The 18,885-nt window shown below is 37.2% G+C and overlaps 1 protein-coding gene across 1 annotated transcript in view; it reads right to left on the bottom strand.

The window, feature by feature from the left end:
* LOC149080308 (pancreatic lipase-related protein 2-like) overlaps positions 1–18,885 on the bottom strand; it is a 196,774-nt gene that overhangs the window by 132,445 nt on the left and 45,444 nt on the right. The gene's annotated exons all lie outside the window — the stretch shown is intronic.

The raw sequence follows: 18,885 nt of genomic DNA, 5'->3' as shown, positions 1-18,885 counted from the left end.
GATAAGGAAAGAGAAACAAAAACACATTGAATAAGAAACTATCTAATAATTTGTTGTTAAGAAGGCCTACCATACCGAAATATGGGTTTGGTAGTCCTCAAGACTTTTTTCACTTCACTCATAAGACTATCGAAAATGGGAGAGAATTTCTTGGATTGAAAAATTAAACATAATTTCTTGAAAATCATAAATAATTTCTTGAAGAAAGCTTTCGCATGCTAATCCTGATACCATAGCGTGTCACTTGTGTCACGCGTATCCCTGCTTTAGACAGCTAAAAGACATCTATTTTAATTGTAAACATCCTGTATTAGTGAGTTTCGATTGGCAAAGTTAACGTGTGTGCTGTATTTTAAAATAAAATTTGATCATCATTTGATAATTTTTGTCGCACCACGCCGCTATATCTGCCGCTATATTTATCCCGTTGCCGATATCTCTTCGAGCCCAGCTACATGGCGGAGCTAGTCAACTGGATAATTGAGAGACTACTGTATATATATATAGTGTGGTTCACAGCTCCAGGAAAATGAATGATTAAATTCAGTAAACGAATAAGAAAGGGGATCAAACGGGGCTCCTCTACACTGCATAAATTGATTCCAACAGCAACCTCGAAAAAAGCCTGCTTACGACTATGGCTGCAACGATAGCCGGAAATCTTTTACGGGTCTCCAGGCCGGAATTTTTTACGGGCAGTTCTATAGTACATTTTTATATTTAAAAAAATGAAACGATTCATCTTGGGCTCTCACCTGAAGCCCTATCACCCTCCATCCCATCCCCGTCTACGCCACGTTAATTGCACGAAATGTTGCGCAACTTGTTGCAGGTTTTACATACGAGATGGATTACAAAAAAACACCGGTTATTTTGTTGCGCAACACGTGTTGCGGAACTTTGTACACTCGTGTGCAAAATTAAGAGAATTTGCACATTTGTGTCTATGTTCACAAAAAGTACTGAACCAAAGGTACTAATAATGCCACCGAAGAAGTATGCAAACATTCAGTGTCGAATCGAATACGTAAGCGTACACGTGCGTGTGCGCGGAGCTTTGAGCACGGAGGGGATGACAAGGGCACGAGGCGTTTTCCACGATTTATGTGCTCGTACTCCTCGGCGACATTCGCTGTTTCTCGCAAGAGTTTGGTAAATTTTATAACTATCAGGTAAAATGAGTAGCCACAAACGTATGGATGACGGAATGAGATGGAGAATCGTCGGTAGATTGGAGGCAGGACAATCACAAGTGCAGGTGACTACAGAGCTCGATGTTACGCCCAGTGTCGTCTGAAATTTGTGGAAACAGTTTCAGGACACACACTGGATCCATATCGAGAAGACCTAGACAAGGTCGCCGATGAGCCACGACGATCAATGAGGATCGTTATTTGGCACTTTCAGCGCGGCGCCACATGACTGCTACAACATCACAGCTCTCATGTGAGCTGCATGCTGCCACTGGAACTCGAGTTTCACGGTTTACTGTTGCTCGAAGGCTTCATGAGAGAGAGCTTTATACCGAAAGACCTGCTGTTTGCGTCCCGCTAACCGCAGCACACAAGAGAGCGCATTTAGCATGGTGCAGACAACATCACATTTGAACCAGACTTCAGTGGAGCAACGTGCTCTTCACAGATGAGTCGAGATTCAGCCTGGACACTGATTCTCGACGTACATTGATCTGGAGAGAGCCTGGTACCCGATACCATCCCTCCCACATCAAGGAAATGGACCACTATGGTGGTGGAGGTGTCATGGTCTAGGCAGGCATCATGTTGGACGGCCGCACACCCCTCCATGTGTTTGGCAGAGGGTCCGTGACTGCTAGGAGGTATAGAGGGGAGATCTTAGAGCCCTATGTTCGACTTTTCGGGGCGCAGTTGGCCCTCGGTTCCTGTTCATGGACGACAACGCTCGTCCACATCGGGTTCACCTGGTCAACGATTATCTGGAAAGTGAGGATATGGATTGTCCAGCCAGATCTCCTGACCTAAACCCTATAGAACATGTCTGGGACGCTCTTGGGAGGGCAATTGCATTTCGCCATCCCTCTCCAAGAACCATCTCGGAACTTGAACTACCAGACAGATACCCACGTTAATATTCCTTACGGAACCTCTAATGTAAAGGGTATCTGTTGCAAAAGTAGCAACACCTTCCCCAGCCCATCAAATCCATCCACCCTACCCGATCAAACATGAGAACATTTTTTCAAAGTACATGGGGGGGGGGGGAAATTAAAATATATATAGTAACCACAAAATAATTTGAAAATTAAACATTTGTGGAAGCACAATGCACGTCCCAGTCCAGGTACATATGTATGAAAAGGGTGGGGGAAAACATCAGTTATATATACTATATATCAGTTATATAACACTGGAAAACACAGAACAATGAAAAATAAACATCTGTGGTAAGCACAATGCAGGTCAGTCCGAGAGAAAAAAAAAACGGGGAACAACAGAAATGCAAATATGAAGAACACGAAAATGCAAATAAGGTAAGCACAAGAAATATTCAAATCTTAAGCATCTGTGGTAAGCACAATGCACGTCACAGTCCGTCCAAGTACATATGTATATGAGGAATAGAAAATAAACATCAGTTAAATCACTATGGAAAACACAAAACAATGCAAAAATTAAACATCTGTGGTAAGCACAATGCACGTCACAGTCCGAGAGAAGGAAAAAAATGTGAACACATTTTTACAATTTCAGCGTAGTCATTAGATTTGGGGTGTCGATGCTGATCTGGTCATCGATCTAGTCACCATGGTGAAGACAGGAATGTCTTCACTACTCTCATCAGATTCAAAGAGATCTTCTTCATTTTTGCTGTGCAGTAACGACAGATTTTCCTCTAGAAAGTTGATAAGTTTAATGATGTCAGCTCAGTTTTTAGTTTTTATTACTTGACGTTTCCAGACGTGGAAATGTTTTAGATTAATCGGGGGCTGATGGTAGTATGCAGTGCTAGGACACGACCAAATATAGTGAGGAAATGTTCAGATTTCTCCACAAGCACATAATTTTTTTTTAGATATTTTAAATCTCCTTAGGTAATACGGAACAGGGCCATGCTCACTATATAGTATTGTCCTTTCTCTAATCCATGGTTGGTTGAAGATTTTGGTCTTATTTATGATTTGGAAGACCTTTCTGCCCCGTTGTTCACCATCAATCCATATGGACTGCCAAGTTTCTTTCGCTACACAAAGTATTTTGTGTTTGGCATGAGACCAGGGAGGAAAAACATCAGAGCTCATATTTTCTGATGAAGTAGCTGTTTTAGCAAGTGCGTCTGCTAATTCATTCCCTTGATTACCCACATGGGCCTTGGTCCATGAGATAAAAGTGTTGGGCTTGTCAATTAGATTTCCCGTACAAATTGGGTGGGGGAAAAATTATTTCTAAGCGCGAGAATACTAGAAAGACTGTCGGATATAATCCGGCCTTTGTGACCATTCGTGTATGATGACGTTGTTGCGAAAGACGACTAAAGCCGAAGCAACTCCATTAGAGGTTTTCGAGCCATCCGTATATATTTTGATGGCAGTTGGAATGTCTTTTTCTTCAGTGATGAGCTGATTATCCTGAAGATCTATGGCTGGATGATGAGGCCATGAGGTTATTTTTTCTTCGTATGCAGATGCTAGTAGACCGAAATCGTTACATATGACATTGTGTCTTAATAGAAGGAGTCGGCTTCTTTTCGATATAACTTCTATTTGAAGGTCCAAAGGTAAATTTCCAGTGGAAAGTTGTAACACATTAGTTGGCGTAGTATTATATGCACCTGTTACAAAAAGTAAGTATTGCCTTTGAGCTGTCAGCATCTTGCGTTTCATTCTGCACGTGGGATTTGCAAACCAAATACTCGATCCATAGGATAATTGGGGGATGTTGATGGTTCGATAATAGATATTTCTGAATAGCCTGTTAATACCCCACTTGCTGCCCCCAATCCTATAGAAAGACTGGAGTGTTTTATGAGCTTTAAGTACTTGTTGGTCAATGTGGTAGATCCAGTTAAATTATTCGTCAAAATTGATTCCCAGATATTTAAAGTTCCATGTTCTTTTGATCTGTTGGTTATCATGTTGGATTTTCAGGCGTCCTTTCTTTCTATAAGGCCAGAAATATGCAATCTTGTTGGTTTGAAGTTGCAGGTGATTAATTTCGAGCCATTCTTCTATTTCTTTTAGACATCGGGTGGCAGTTTCATTCATGGATTTTGATGTGTTGCTTGATACTATAAGAATGATATCATCAGCATATGCTTGCAGAAATACATCGTCTGGCCATTGATGTTTGAGAAGGTCGTTAATAATAACATTCCAAAAAAAAAAGGACCACTACAGGAGCCCTGAGGGCATCCCTGTTTCTGTGTCTTTGTTGCAGGCCCTCTATCTGTCATGATAGATATACTTCTTTTTCTAAAATACTTAAAGTGCTTTTAAGTAAATTATCAGGTATTGTCGAAATTGACGATAGCCTATTATATATGAGCTCATGACGAAGATTATCGAATGCTGACTTGATATCGAGAAGGATCACAGCAGAGAAATTACTCTTTTCTTTTTGTCGTTTCAATTCTTGAATCATGTTGTCTATTGCTTTTTCTGTCGATTTCCCTTTTCTAAATCCAAACTGTAGCGGATGGAACCAATTCTGTTTGTTTAAGAAATAACCCATTCTATTTATGAGTATACGTTCAAATATCTTCCCAACGTTCGATAATAATGTTATGGGTCTGTAAGAGTCAAAGTCTTCGGGCTTCCTCCCTTGTTTCAGGAATAATAATAGCATGCCATTTTTGAAATGTTCCGGAAAGGTTCCAATGTCCAAGCATTTATTGAACAAGGTATAGAATAGAGAAGGGAACTTACAATGAAGTTTTTTGATAGTTCTGTTACAAATTCCATCCATACCTGGTGCCTTTCTATTGTTTAACTTGTTAATGATTCTTGTTATCTTCATGTGAGTGATAGTCTTATCTCTTGTGTGCAGTGGAATGTCACGAGATTGGAGATCGGTGTTCTGGATCGGATCTGGATAAAAGTGATTGTTGAGAATAAATTTTCTTATTTTGAGACCATCCTGAATGGTATAGCAGTCAATTGCCGTGCCATTTTTAATATGTCTAATGGCATGGATATTGTTTTCAAATTTCTTTATTACAATTGGACCGGTGGTATCGAATTGTTTCGAGTTGGATTTTTTATTTTTGTATAATAATACTGTATGCATTCGTTGTTTTAGATTCTTTTGGTTCCTCCTATAAGTGACTTTTTGAAAGGCCAAGCTATTACAATCTAACTCGTCTACAATGACATATGAAGGTGCACTGTCATCTTCGTTTTCATTATGTGAGGTTAACGAAGTGGTTTTTTGTGTTAAAGGAGAAGAAATTCTTGGACATGGAACTTGTATCATCTTCTCTTTCCCAGTTGCCAAAATTGTGTCACTGGTTGTAGTTTTTTTCTGGAGTATTTGTTTTCTTCTCAACATTGTCCGAAGTCTGAGTAGAAGCATCTTTTAAATCATTATGGGAGCCAAGAGCCCATAAATTGACAATTTCCAACAATTTTCCCGCTTTTTTCCGCAATTGAGTTAGAATTCCGAATTTAACCGTATTGCCTTCGCCTGTGGAATGTCTTATGATTTGTATGATCTCCTGGAAGATGTCCTGGATGTTGAAGACATTATTCTCGTAACGCTCTGTGGCAATGATCTCCATCCAGTCTTGTTCAGAGTACTCATGTGATGTGGAGGCTATGGGATCATTTTTCTTTTTTTCTTTGCTCCCTTTAGAATTTGTTGGTTTTCTTCCCAATGAGTCGGATAGTTTACCTTTAACAGCAGGTCTATTGGTCTTTTTGTTGACTTTCTTCTTTGTATGTTCATTATTGTCTTTGTCATCTGGATTCTGTTTAGTTTTTGCCCTGTTGGTATTCAGGAACTTGTCAGGACTTTTAAGGTCACGAGTGATGGTGCCGTTCTCTGGATCCTATTTGTCAGATACAACTCGTGGATTTGAATTTTCCGTTGAGTTATCAATATATCATCTTCGCCTCCCAGCTTATTTCCATCATTAATGTTTCATTAATCATTATTGTTTCCAAATGGTGAGATCATGTAGAATTTGGATGGAATGACATCAGTAGGAGTAAAAACAAATGTCTGAGATCCTAATAACAATCTGGTATTCTGTTTCTCTGACTCAGTTGTCTGTGCTTCTATTTTCGCTTGCAAAAGTACGTGGTTAGAGACCGATGCCGGGGACGATGACTGTGCATTAGTACCTCCTTCATTACTGAGATTATATGCATCAGTTAATTCTACATGATGTCTTTTCTCTTCCATTGATAGCTCGGTGATAATGTCCACGATTAAGTTGTTGATTTCTCCATTGTTGTTTGGAGTAGAATGGTGATCGTTCGAAAGTCCAACAATACCAGAGAATATATCTGATACAAGAAAACTTGGAGGGTCCAAAAGGTGATCATCAACATTTTCATCAGTTTGAGCTTCCACCTCAGAAATTTCATCTTGTACCTTCAGTTCAGGGTGTATAATAGAGTCGGTATTGAAATTTTGACCATCAGCAAGTGGGTCCTTTTGCTCAGATGTTGTATCTGTTTTAAGAGAGCCTTCTCTTGTCTCGGTTTCAAACATAGACTAAAGATATAATAGACAGCGCACGCTATTCATAAAACTTGAAGAACGTGAAGAAAAGATGAGCAGTATTGTCGGGGAAAGAACAGGTTCTGCGCTATTACATTTGGCTCGTTTTCGCAGAACCTAGTGATTTCGTGTTAATGCTAGGATAATGTTGTAACGAAATTTGACTCGATCAAGTTGATGAAAACTTTCCTTCATTTGTTCAATGAATTTCATTCATTCTTTTGTAAAATATTTAGGGAATGTGGGATTTGAAAAAAAAGAAACAATTCTATAATATAAACAAATATTGAAAAACTAATTTTTTATTTTCCAAAAGGGATAATAGTAGGGGAGAATTGGGGCTCCGGGAACAATGGGTGCTGCCAGTTGCTGCCCACGAGAACAATGGGTGCTGCCCTTTGCTGCCCCGCGATAAGAGAATGAGGGACACTAGATGGCGCTTTACTGTTTTTTTTTCCTAAATTAAATTTTTTATTGGGGGTTATAATTAAATTAAAATTTTTTATGTCTAAGAGGGATCTTTCCTAAATTATCATTCCCACGAAGAGGTCGGAAAACTTTTTTTTCATTAGGGGTCGTTCTTAAATTAAATTTTTTATGTCACGATACGGATCTTTACTGTTCTCTTTCCTAAATTAATTTTTTTATTGGGGGTTGTTCTTGAATTAAATTTTTTTTATGTGAGTTTTCCCAAGTCTGACTAAAAAGTTTTTGAAGTCCCTAGAAGTTTCCAACGCTAAGAGGGAATTATGGTTTTTTAACTTTCCCGTCGGGCTAAAAAATTTTTTTAGCCACAAAAAAAAGCCGTTCTTACTTTTTTTATGTCTAACCTTTCCTAAATTAAACTTTTTTTATATCAGTTCTTTCAATCTCAACAATGACGTCACCCTGTGTATACCGAAGCTAAAGAGAAAGAGAGGGCTATGGCACTCGAAAGTCACGTGGTCAACTGGGTTCTACTTTTTTCCCAATCATCCTAGAAAGCTAATGACGAAAATTAAAGTTTCCAACATCATTAAATTATCGCATGACGTCACATTTTCTAAGAGGGATCGTTCTTAAATTATCGTTTTCTCTAACTTACTTTTTTTTTTTTTTCATACAGGTTTGATGAGGGCTTAAATTATTTTTAAAAAAAAAAAAATTATCGTGTTTAGCAAATACGATACCAAGGAACCTCTCCCAAATTAAATTTATTTTATGTCACATTTTCTGAGGTAGTTATTCTAAAAGGGATCGTCATTAGATTGTCGTTTGGAATTTTCTTTTCTATCCCAAGTGATGAGATTCTGTTCAAAGAGGGGTCATTCCTAAATCATAGTTTGGATTTTTTTTTTCCTATCCCAATATTCAAATCTGACGTGATGCGATTTTCCACAAGCTCGTTTATAAATCAGCTAGTAAAAATGCATGTATAACAAGTTCTTAAGGAACAATTTATTTGAGCATAGCACCACTTTATTTTCATATACGTCCTTCCAAAATTATCGTTTTCACTAATACACTCCGTAATGGGATTTTTTTTTCAAAGAGGGATTGTATCGCTCGGAAAACCTTTTTTTTTTTTTTTTGTGAAATTTGTCACAACTCTGACGTCACATCCAATCAATTTCATGTCCATGACGTCAGGTTTTCACAAGGGTCGTTCTTGAATTATCGTTTACACGTCATTAAATTATCGTTCGGGTAAACTTTTCATGCTCTGACATGTTTTTACCATCCTGTAACTTTTCTTGAAATATGAGTTCTTTTACCTAACTGAGAGAATTTTCCGAGCTGTAAAATAAAAGAGCTACCGCGCAAATGAATTACAAAGTCTTTTCTACAAATCAAGTTTTCATTTATTCAATATTTTAAATAATTTTCTTCAATCATGCATTTCAAATTTTCGTAATTAATCAAGCAATTTTCTGCGACGTTATGATTTTCCTACTGGAATTTTAGCGATGTCATGAAAGTCAAGACATGATCGCAATAGATGCAATATGTTATGTTATCATGCAACTGTAGGCATTCGTGCCCAGCTGATAACCCATGGCGCATCCATGACGACTAAATATTTTTCCCTGAGAAATCATATCTTTTTTTTTAACTTCCGACTATAGCATCGATAATGTAGAACTCGTGTTCATCACTTCAGATTGGTGTGTGTGTGTGTGTGTGTTTTCCGTAGCTTCTATTATTTTTTTCAATGACATCCTCTCTAATGTTCCGGTTACAGTAACATAGTTTTTGTTGGAAGAGCTCTAATGCTGTTCTTCCATCTACTCTAAATCGAGATATCACACTTAGTACGAGAAGAGGTTAAATAAATGTCGAACTAGCATAAAAAACTCTTGATCAGTATAGTTCATTCTTTCTTAATAGTCAACCAGCAGGCAAACTTTCTAGCTTTCATACAAAATAGTAATTTTTTTCAGCATGCATTTGTTAATCTTAAAGAAACCCCCCGCGACGTTTTAGTGGTCTCACAGTCAAATAGTGTGATAAGACAAAATATTTTATCCGAATTTATATGATTTAAGATATGATATGATAAGTATTAAATAATTTAAAGAATAATTTTGCTCTTTTCCAGTTTTCATACAAAAGATTTCAATTTTAGTGATGAGGATTATATAGACAACCGAAGAAAAGAACTTTTATTTATTTTTTGTTCCCCTATGAGATCACAAAACAGTTTATGTAACTATGACGGTGAAATTGAATAAATCATGCCGATCAAAAGACGTGTTGCACTTCGATAGTATGTTTAAAATGTTGATACTAATAGGAAAACAAAAAATATTTTTCAGCATCGATTTTTATTTTTCTATTCAGCATAAAAATAGTTTAAACCAAATTAAGTGTCAGGAATATTATGTTTATTACAACTGACTACGTTTGAGACACTTTTAAAAATAGAGCAGTCTATACAAAACATATGATTTTAATCATAATTCAGAGATATTTTTGAGCTATTACGCATTATTTCCTCGAAATTAGCTTATTTTTATACTTTCGCTGAACATTGTATACTGAAAAACTAATGTATATAGCCATTTTTATACACTACGTGGCTATACTAGTTGTCAATGCAATGAATATGCTAAATATTTTCTGAAATATGTTAGTTTTTATGAAACAATACATGAACTTTGACAGAAAAGAATTTCAATATTTTATATTTAAACAGTTGTAAAATGCAACTGAACATACAGCCAGTTCATTGTTCTCGTGGGCAGCAACTGGCAGCACCCATTGTTCCCGGAGCCCCAATTCTCCCCTACTGATAATTCCTAATAATTTAAGACTTTTGAGTTTTTAAATCTTATTATATAACTTATCTCTTACATATACAGCCTATTTCATTTATATTTTGAAATATTCTCTTCTCATTCAATTTGTCACTTTTAATTTCGAAAATTTATTTTAACTAGGGTTTATTAAAACATAAAAATTATCTTCCAAGAACATTAAAATTAATTTAATCATACATTTATTTTGAGTATATAATTATAATTCATCATATTATGTTATGTAATGTAACACATTCACACTCATACCATATTCAGTCATGAAATATTTACATAATAAGTAAAAGTTTCATTTCCAACATTTTCTTAAAAACCTTTTATAACCTTATCACACAAAAATGTAAACACTTACATAATATTTCAGGAATAAAATGAATTTTTCAAGAAAATTGCAATACCTCATCGTCAGTACTTTTCTAAATTATAAGAAATGAAATTTCGTGTAGCGTATATATGTAACAATTTAGTACGTAAATGTATGTTACATGTCACATATGTGTAACCTCTTCGCTCCAGAAGTATACATATGCGAATCTTCATTTTTTTTAGGCATTAAGTAGTTTTTAGAATGATTCTTTCTTCAAGTTAACATCTGAGGTACACATAGTGACTTCAGATCTTGAATCAGATGGTCCTAATAAAGATGTTGACTGAAAATTAATTAATCGATTAATTAATTGATTTTCTTGTTTGATGGTAATTTCACATACAACAAACACAAATTAATCAATAAAAAAATTTCTTTTCTGTAATAGTTTTATCTCAGGCGTGGAGAGGTAAAAATACTATTTTTAGAAGTAGTTATACATTTTTATGTAAAACCGCCATTGTCTAGAGGGTGAGTTTTCATTACATTTTATTTAAATAAAATATTTGCCATAAATTCCTCATCCTGAAAAGCATATTATCTTAAACTCACTAGCTCGCCAAATCTTGCGGAGACGTATATTTCAATTAAAAGTTAATAAAACTCATTATTTCAATCATTTTGTTACCAAAAATTCTATTAAAACATTTAATAATGGCTCATGACATTTGAATTTTACCAAAACTTGGAACTTTAATTGAATCAAATCCAAAATGGAATCGTTAAAAACTGAGACTACGTCAGAAATCCATTGAATCGTCAATTCAATGGATTAATATTCCAATTTTTAATTTATATGAAGAGGAATAAGCAAAAAAGTATTCCTTTGTGAAAGGATACTGGTGCCCCTTTCCTAAACCGTTCAGAACATCCGAAAGCTGAGCAAGTGTTGACAATTCTAATCAAAAATAAGACAGCACTTTTAGATCGTCATACGAACAGCCATAAGGAAAGCATTGCCTGCGAGATTCCCTGACCAGACTGTTGACCGGAGTCACGTGACTCCGATCTTTGCTTCACATTGTAACCCCTCGCGCTCTCTCTTTATTATTCTAACTCTGTGGTTTCAAATATGGACGACGTAGGTGACATCATTTCAATATGGGAACTATTGGAACACTCCGTCGATCTTTTATCAAGATATTCCGTCATTGAGTCTTGTATTACCTGTTGTTGCAGGTAGGATCTAAGATAATACCTTGACTTCCTCCCCATTTTCACTAATGATGCCTCGTTGTAATTACAATCCAAGTCCAATGAGACATCAAATTTTGTGCGGTTTTTCATAATTTTCTTTGAAGGTGGGTTAAATAAAAAAAAATAGTTTCAAAAATATACGAAGAACACTTTTTTTTTTTTTTTTTAATAAATTTTCAAATTTTGCCAATTTATGAAATGTAAAATTGGATGGCAATGATTTTAGCTATATATACGGGGTGATTATAAAAAAACTATCCCGACATATGGGCCCCTAACTATCATACCATTCACAGAAACTGAATGAAATTTTGGCATAAGGAATTTTGAGGTATGCGCTCAAGAATGATATAGAAAACAACAGTGTCACTCTAACAGTGAGAAAATTTCGAAAATATCAAATGGCAAAAACCAAGTTTTTTGTATTGGAATGCGATCTCCATACTGAAAAACACTAAATAGCGTTGGAATGGCACCTGTAGCACGAAAATCCCCGGAGCTAGACAAGGAAAAAGTAAAAAGGACTTTGCCGTGCACCAGAGCATTAAGGGGCCTACAGATCCCAGCCTGATTAGTCCTCCACAAGGTCATGTGGAAAATTTGTGAAACACAATAAAATGCTTTATTTTATGCTGCTTCTCTGTCCTTATTGGTTGTCCTCACTTTTAGCCTATCTACCGCCGGTGATTTTCATGCTACAGTTGCCGTTCGAACGCTATTTAGGGTTTTTCACAATGAAGATCGCATTCCAATACAAAAAACTTGGTGTTGCCATTTGATATTTTCGAAATTTTCTCACTGTAACCGTAACTTTTAGAGTGACACTGTTGTTTTCCATATCATTCTTGAGCGCATACATCAAAATACCTTATGCCAAAATTTCATTCAGTTTCTGTGAATGGTATGATAGTTAGGGGCCCATATGACGGGATAGTTTTTTTATAATCACCCTGTACATATAAGTTAGTATGCAAATTTTTTGTTTTTCTTCACAACCAATATATAAATTGTCACATTCAACCCGGTAATTTGCGAAATTGACAAAAATTACTGAGCCGTAAACACAGAAAATTATGGGATATCAAAGTAATGTACAAATTAATTAAAGACCGTTACAAAACGAACGAATGAAATTGAGCCAATAGTTTTCAGGATAGTAATGTCGGTGGCAACAATTTTGTACTTTAGCTAGGGCAGATCATTGATATAACCACAAATACAAATTTTCCAAAATATTGTATGGCAGACAATAATACCAGGGGCAAAAAACAAGAGGAACATGTTGCATTGGGCTTCTATTAATTACAGCAATTTATATTTGATATAATTTTGAACTCAACTGGCAGTTTAGCTTTTGTTTACATTTTCAACCATAGAGGACGCCCATGTTCGTTGTCGCCAAAAAGTTTTTTCTTCTTTGGAAGGGGTGGGGGGGGGAACATTCACAGTTACTATGTTGACAGCTATTTTTCAATTATGTTTAAATGAAATCCGGAGGCGTATTTATTCATTTTTGATGAAAGTTTGAAAAAACTCACCCAATGTTTTTTCTCTTTCCAATCTCTTTCTTTCAACTCAGACCCAACGGTGACCGTTAAAACTTTGCCACGGTGACAGCCTCACAGTAGAACAGCAACAACTTTTGAATTTGTAGACAGATTCCCTCAAACAAACACCAGAATACTCCTCACACATTCCTACGTACATTACCTACATTTTATTGCACAATTTTTTATTATAAACTATTAAATAATCAACAAAAGCACAGAGCGCTGAAGACGGTGACTGACGATGACAACTCTAGCAGATGGCAGCCCCATCTCGGAACTGAAAACTGCGTTGCTGCAGGATTGGGACCGATTGCCACAGGGACTCCTCAACTGCCTCCTGCCCAGTATGCCGTCGCGCTGTGCGACCTGTCTGACTGTGAGAGGGGACCATACCCCACATTTGCCTAATTTTCGGTTCGACCTCGCAACGTGAATTTTGGACATTCCTGTAATGATGAGCTTTGCTGACAATCATGCGTGCATACTATGACTTTTGTATGGTACATCTCTTTTTCTTTGTTTTATAACTGCGTATTCGTACCAAATTTCATTAAAATCTGTCCACTAGTTTTTTCAGAAATTCGACATAATGTGCTAATTCTATTAATTTCGCACGAGTGTATATGAGTGTGGAAGTGTTTTGTGACTTGTTGCTCAACTTTTCAAAATTGCAGAACACGTCCACACTCATATACAAAGTTACCCAACGTATGTGAGTGTGGTCACACCTTAAGACTCTGGGGTTGTGGGATTGCGGGATTTTAAAAGCGGCCTCTATTTGGCGTTCAAAATATATGTATATATTTTTTTGAGTAACCCATAATAATTCCGTCGGATATTTTTATATTCTTGTGCATGTTTAAATGAGCAGAATTGGTGGTAATTTTTTCGAAACTTTTTGATGATGACACCATTGGATCCTTTCCTTGTTAGAAACGTGTAATTGTTTTAGTTGGCATCAAGAATGACAGAGCAACAACTTCCTAATTGGATTTTTGGGCACACGGGGATGATATAAAAAGTTAATTTTTTTATTTTAATAACTATACAATCCCTTGTCACATGAATGACATATATCTTAATACTGCACGTTATTTTAATACTTTTTCTAACTGGAAGTATGCCTCTAGGATGAACGGTTCGCCAGTAAAATACCGTACGCCCTGTTAGCTATGCACCCTGTATGAAACACTGCTCATAAAAATAGATTATGGTTGCCTTAATTCTAAGTATAGATAACTTCACGATATATCCCACTATGTTTATCATACTTCTGTTTATACGTGCAATTGTGTTACAATTCACAGCCCTGGAGGTAAGCTATTCTGTTCCATTTATTAACAACCCTAAACTACACTGGTGTCCCGTTGTCGAAGCAGGTGATTCGCGGTGTATTAATAACTCATGATCCATCCTATCCATCCTATTGAAAATTTTGAATGCTTCGATCATATCTCCTGACACCTGCGTTCCTCCAATGTAAAAAATACTCAGGAAATCGTCTTCCTTCATCGCTGAAGCATTGTGTGGCAACAAGAGCACCCGTAGCTCTTCTCTGCACCCCCTCAACCAAGTTTGTGTCCCTCTGCAGGTATGGTCTCCAAAACCGTACAGCATACTCCAGTCCAGGACGAACTAAGCCTCGGAAAAGTGGAAGAATGGCTTTAGGAGAACGCGAAGAGACGTTTTTAAGAATGAAACCAAGCATTCTATTCCCTTTTTTGACCACCGCTAAACAATGTTCAGAAAACTTAAGCCACTCATTAATGAGAATCACCAAATCGGTGACCCCTAGTTGCATCAGAGATGGTAATACCATTAAACTCGTAAAGGAAACGAGGGTTGTTTGAAAGAAAATGAGCGACCATGCACTTATCAACACTACAGGTCATGCTCCATTCATATTGGCCTATGAGCATTCATACTGAAATTTGTCTGGAGCTCCGACCTATCTCGCTTGCATTCCCGACTACTCCTATTAGCTACACGTCATCTTCGAATTCGCTAACAATCCCATCAATACCACTGATCAAGTTTATGGATGAAAACTGAAAAAATAGTGGTAACAAGGATACTTCTTTGACGGAGTCCACTTTTAAGACCTGTCCAATCAGAAAAATTCTCCGTTCAACATTGTGACCTATCTCCCAACCACGATTCTATCCAATTCTACAAGGGGCCCCCAATCTCATTCTCATGAAAACGCTTCAAGATTTCATCATGTTGGACCCGATAGAATGCCTTATGGAAATCAAGATAAACTACGTCGACATTTTTGCCATTCCCAAAGCCTTAGCCACGTGATCATAGAAGCAAATGAGGTTGGTTACACATGACCTCCCCTTCGTAAATCCATGCTGGTTTTCCGACAATACGTTATTCTCGTAAACCCGCTTCACTAATTGCGCTTTGATAAAAAAATTTTAAATTTTTTGACAACGAGCTCGTCAAACTCACTGACTCACTGGACGATAATTCGACACGGTCTCTCTACTACCCTTTTTAAATATCAGAACCACGTTAGCAAACTTCCAGTCCACTGGGAAGATACCCTCACCAACCCCTGTATATCTGTACAACTGGCCCCAACAGTTCATTAGCACATTCCCTAAGGACCCTAGGATATAAATATCATCTGGTCCTGGTTCTTTGCTTGCACATACATTTTTTAGAAGTTTTAGAAATTCCACATCTTCCACCTGAATATCGTTGAATTCTTTATCACCCCATGACACATCAGTACATTCAATATCACCTCTATTAAAAACTGACGTGAAAAGTCGTTGAAAGCACTACATATGCCTATATTGCTCTCTTCCCTACATCCAGACAAACGCACTTTTTACGAACAAAGGCTATGAGTTCATGCAACGCAGAGGACAGTTTTGCCCCAAATTCTTCCCATTGATGTACAACTTTATTATTGAGTACCAACTTAATAAAGTTTCTTCCATATTGATCTGTAGCGAAATCACATATTTCGAGTGGCCCATATAAAGAATTGAAGAAAGATCCATCCGATTCCCACTTGAGAAAATTGAAAGAGGTGGTAAAAGTGACACTCGCCCCGATCATTTAAAAGAGAGCGTTATTTCCTCAAACGCCATTTCCTCACGGATTTATGGCCTACCCAAAGTGCACAAACCCACATTATCCCTCCTCGGTCTCACTACCACCTCATTTTAGATCTTGCTATCCCGTGCAACAGAAACTCTCAGCGTTTCGTACTTATGTCGCGAGAGCATTTAACATCTGCTCAGATCAAAACACATTAGACCGTGAACTTGAAACCATCAGAGCAATTGCTAAAGACGGGGGTTCAACACCAAGATCGTTGACGAAATGAGTAGAAAATTCATGAAAACAGCAAGAGAAACCACTTTGGAAAATATTACTGAGAAGCCACTCACAATGAAAGTGTAGTTATACCATACGATGCAATAGTCTCACTTAAGATCAAGCCGATTCTCCGAAAGTTTAACCTTACAGCCATAGATGTGCCTACAAAAAAAAAAAAAAAATTGTTTCAAACCTCCTAAAGATGCTATACCAGAGAATAAACAATGGGGGAATTTATTATATTCCATGTTGTTATTGCCCGCTTGGATACATAGGACAAACATAGAAACCCATAAAAACTAGATTAAATAAACATGCTCGCTGTGTTAAAAATCATGAATGTGAAAAATCGACCATCATCGCTCACTGCTGGCAAGAGAGCCATAGATTCAAATTTCAGGAAGCGAATGTTTTTCACAAAGTGAAATTCACGGCCGATTTAGACTTTTACGAAGGCACATACATCCGGGAATTCAAAAATATATTAGTAAACAACAATAATCAACAACACCGATCGCCTAAATTCATTTAGGCCAGACCATGGCCTAAATTCATTACGAGTGGGAATTTAAAGAAACTTAAAATAGACCAATCGGGTAGCTCCATTTCGCAAGCAGCCAATTAGGTTGTTGCAAAAGACTTAAAGCACAGGCGCTTCGCTTCATTCTTGCCACGACGTTTGTCATAAGAGCTTGAGACCTGGGGACCCCTTCGAGGCAGACTGCCCTTGTATATATTTATTTCTCATAAGGTTCCTCGTAACCATACTCGTAAAATACTCTTATTTAACCAAGTTTTATTTTTTACCCAGAATTACTTGTAACCCAGAAATTGTATAAAATTCTGGGAAATGATCAAATCCCCAGGAGACACTAAATTTACCCGTTCGGGTGGGAATTTTTCAATCCATGGCAAAAAAATGGCATTTTACGGCAAATTATTTCTTACTGCATTCTTAAACGGCAAACAGAGCAAGAGTTTTTCCACTTTTACTGTTGTTGCTTTTGTGTGTGGTATGTCATGCTTCCTCCCCCCTCCTTTCCTCTGTCACCTCCTTCCCCCCCCAACAAAATACTAACACCTTTTCTCTATCCCCCCATCCCTTCTCCTTCTCCCTCCCCCCCCCCTCCTTGCTACCACAAAACTTGTCGCATTGTCCGGCGGAAATGAACTCTCACCGCAAAATTTAAAAAAACAAAAAAAATTTGGTACGTTCTTCACAGCTTTATTTCACTGTCTTCTTCTTCTGTTAAAACTACTAACAGAAGGTTATGGCGCAATTTACCTGCAAAATGTGTTACCAGACCAGTCGTTAAACTTAACTGACCGTCCCGATCTTGACAAACTTTCTCATACACATGCACAAAAAAAAAACACATACTCTCTTGTCTTTCCCTTCACACGTAGCCCCCGTGGCTACAATTTGTAAGCCCGCAGATGGTCCGAAAGGGCCAGGCCCGGGAAGAAAAATTTCATTCTGGTCTGGTTTGACTTGAACACACACACACAGACGTGTACTTTTTTCGTTCCTCTGAGCAATCGAAATTGAAGATTTGGTACTCAATCCAAATGGGAAACTCGGTCAGCGTGATACTCTTATCCTCTGAAGACGATACCCATAGCGTGTCGAAATGCATTAGGAATTTTTGAGTATTTGCCTTATTCGTTATCGAGTTTTTGAGTATTATTAGGCAAAGTCATCTACTCTTCCGTATCTATTATAGCAGCGGCTCTCAACGTTTTTTGACACGCGGAGCCCTTTTTAGTAAAAACAAATTCTATGGTGGAGCCTCGTAGGCCAAATTTTTAATTATTCATCAAAGTTGCTGATTTATTTTTAGTATTTAAAAATATTTATAATTAATTTTAAATTTTACTTTTTTTTATATTTTCCTCTAGCGGCCGCGGAGTCCCTGTTGAGAACCGCTGTTTAAGAGTGACGTCATTACAGATTTCGTTTTTTACCGCAAGGGGCGCTGAAGTCTATCCCCGCTCCTTCCCATTCCGCCTTAATGATACTCAGTGGGGGTGCCATTATTTTTGATAATTTTCTTCATGAGTACATAAAGGATGAAACATTAAAAATTTTAACATAATTGAAATTAATCAATGAACGCGCAAAGAAGAAGATTCGGTTATAGCGGAAGGGCTTTGATAGGAATAATCCCTGTGACCATTATTTTCACGTTGGAACAAACTGTTCTCGTTCTGAACCTCTTGGTAGCAGTGTGTTTTTCACGAAATGCAATACGACTTATGACACGAGGCTTTTTGAATCACGTGATATTTCCCTCTTTCTTTGAGGGACATACAAACCGTATCCAAGGTAACCAATGTAGTGACTTTTTGTGCGACTCATGAAAGAAACAAATCCAGATTAAAGAAACGTAGAAATGAATCTTTTTTTTTTCCTTTTTGATGGGCGCTAGATATTTCGA

The sequence above is a fragment of the Pholcus phalangioides genome, unplaced genomic scaffold (genome assembly GCF_987345545.1).
Source record: "Pholcus phalangioides strain wild (caught in Gottingen) unplaced genomic scaffold, Ppha-v1.0 ptg000011l_1, whole genome shotgun sequence".
Lineage (NCBI taxonomy): Eukaryota > Metazoa > Arthropoda > Arachnida > Araneae > Pholcidae > Pholcus > Pholcus phalangioides.
The sequence above is the reverse complement of the archived record's forward strand: the minus strand, read 5'-3'. Positions and strand labels throughout refer to the sequence as shown.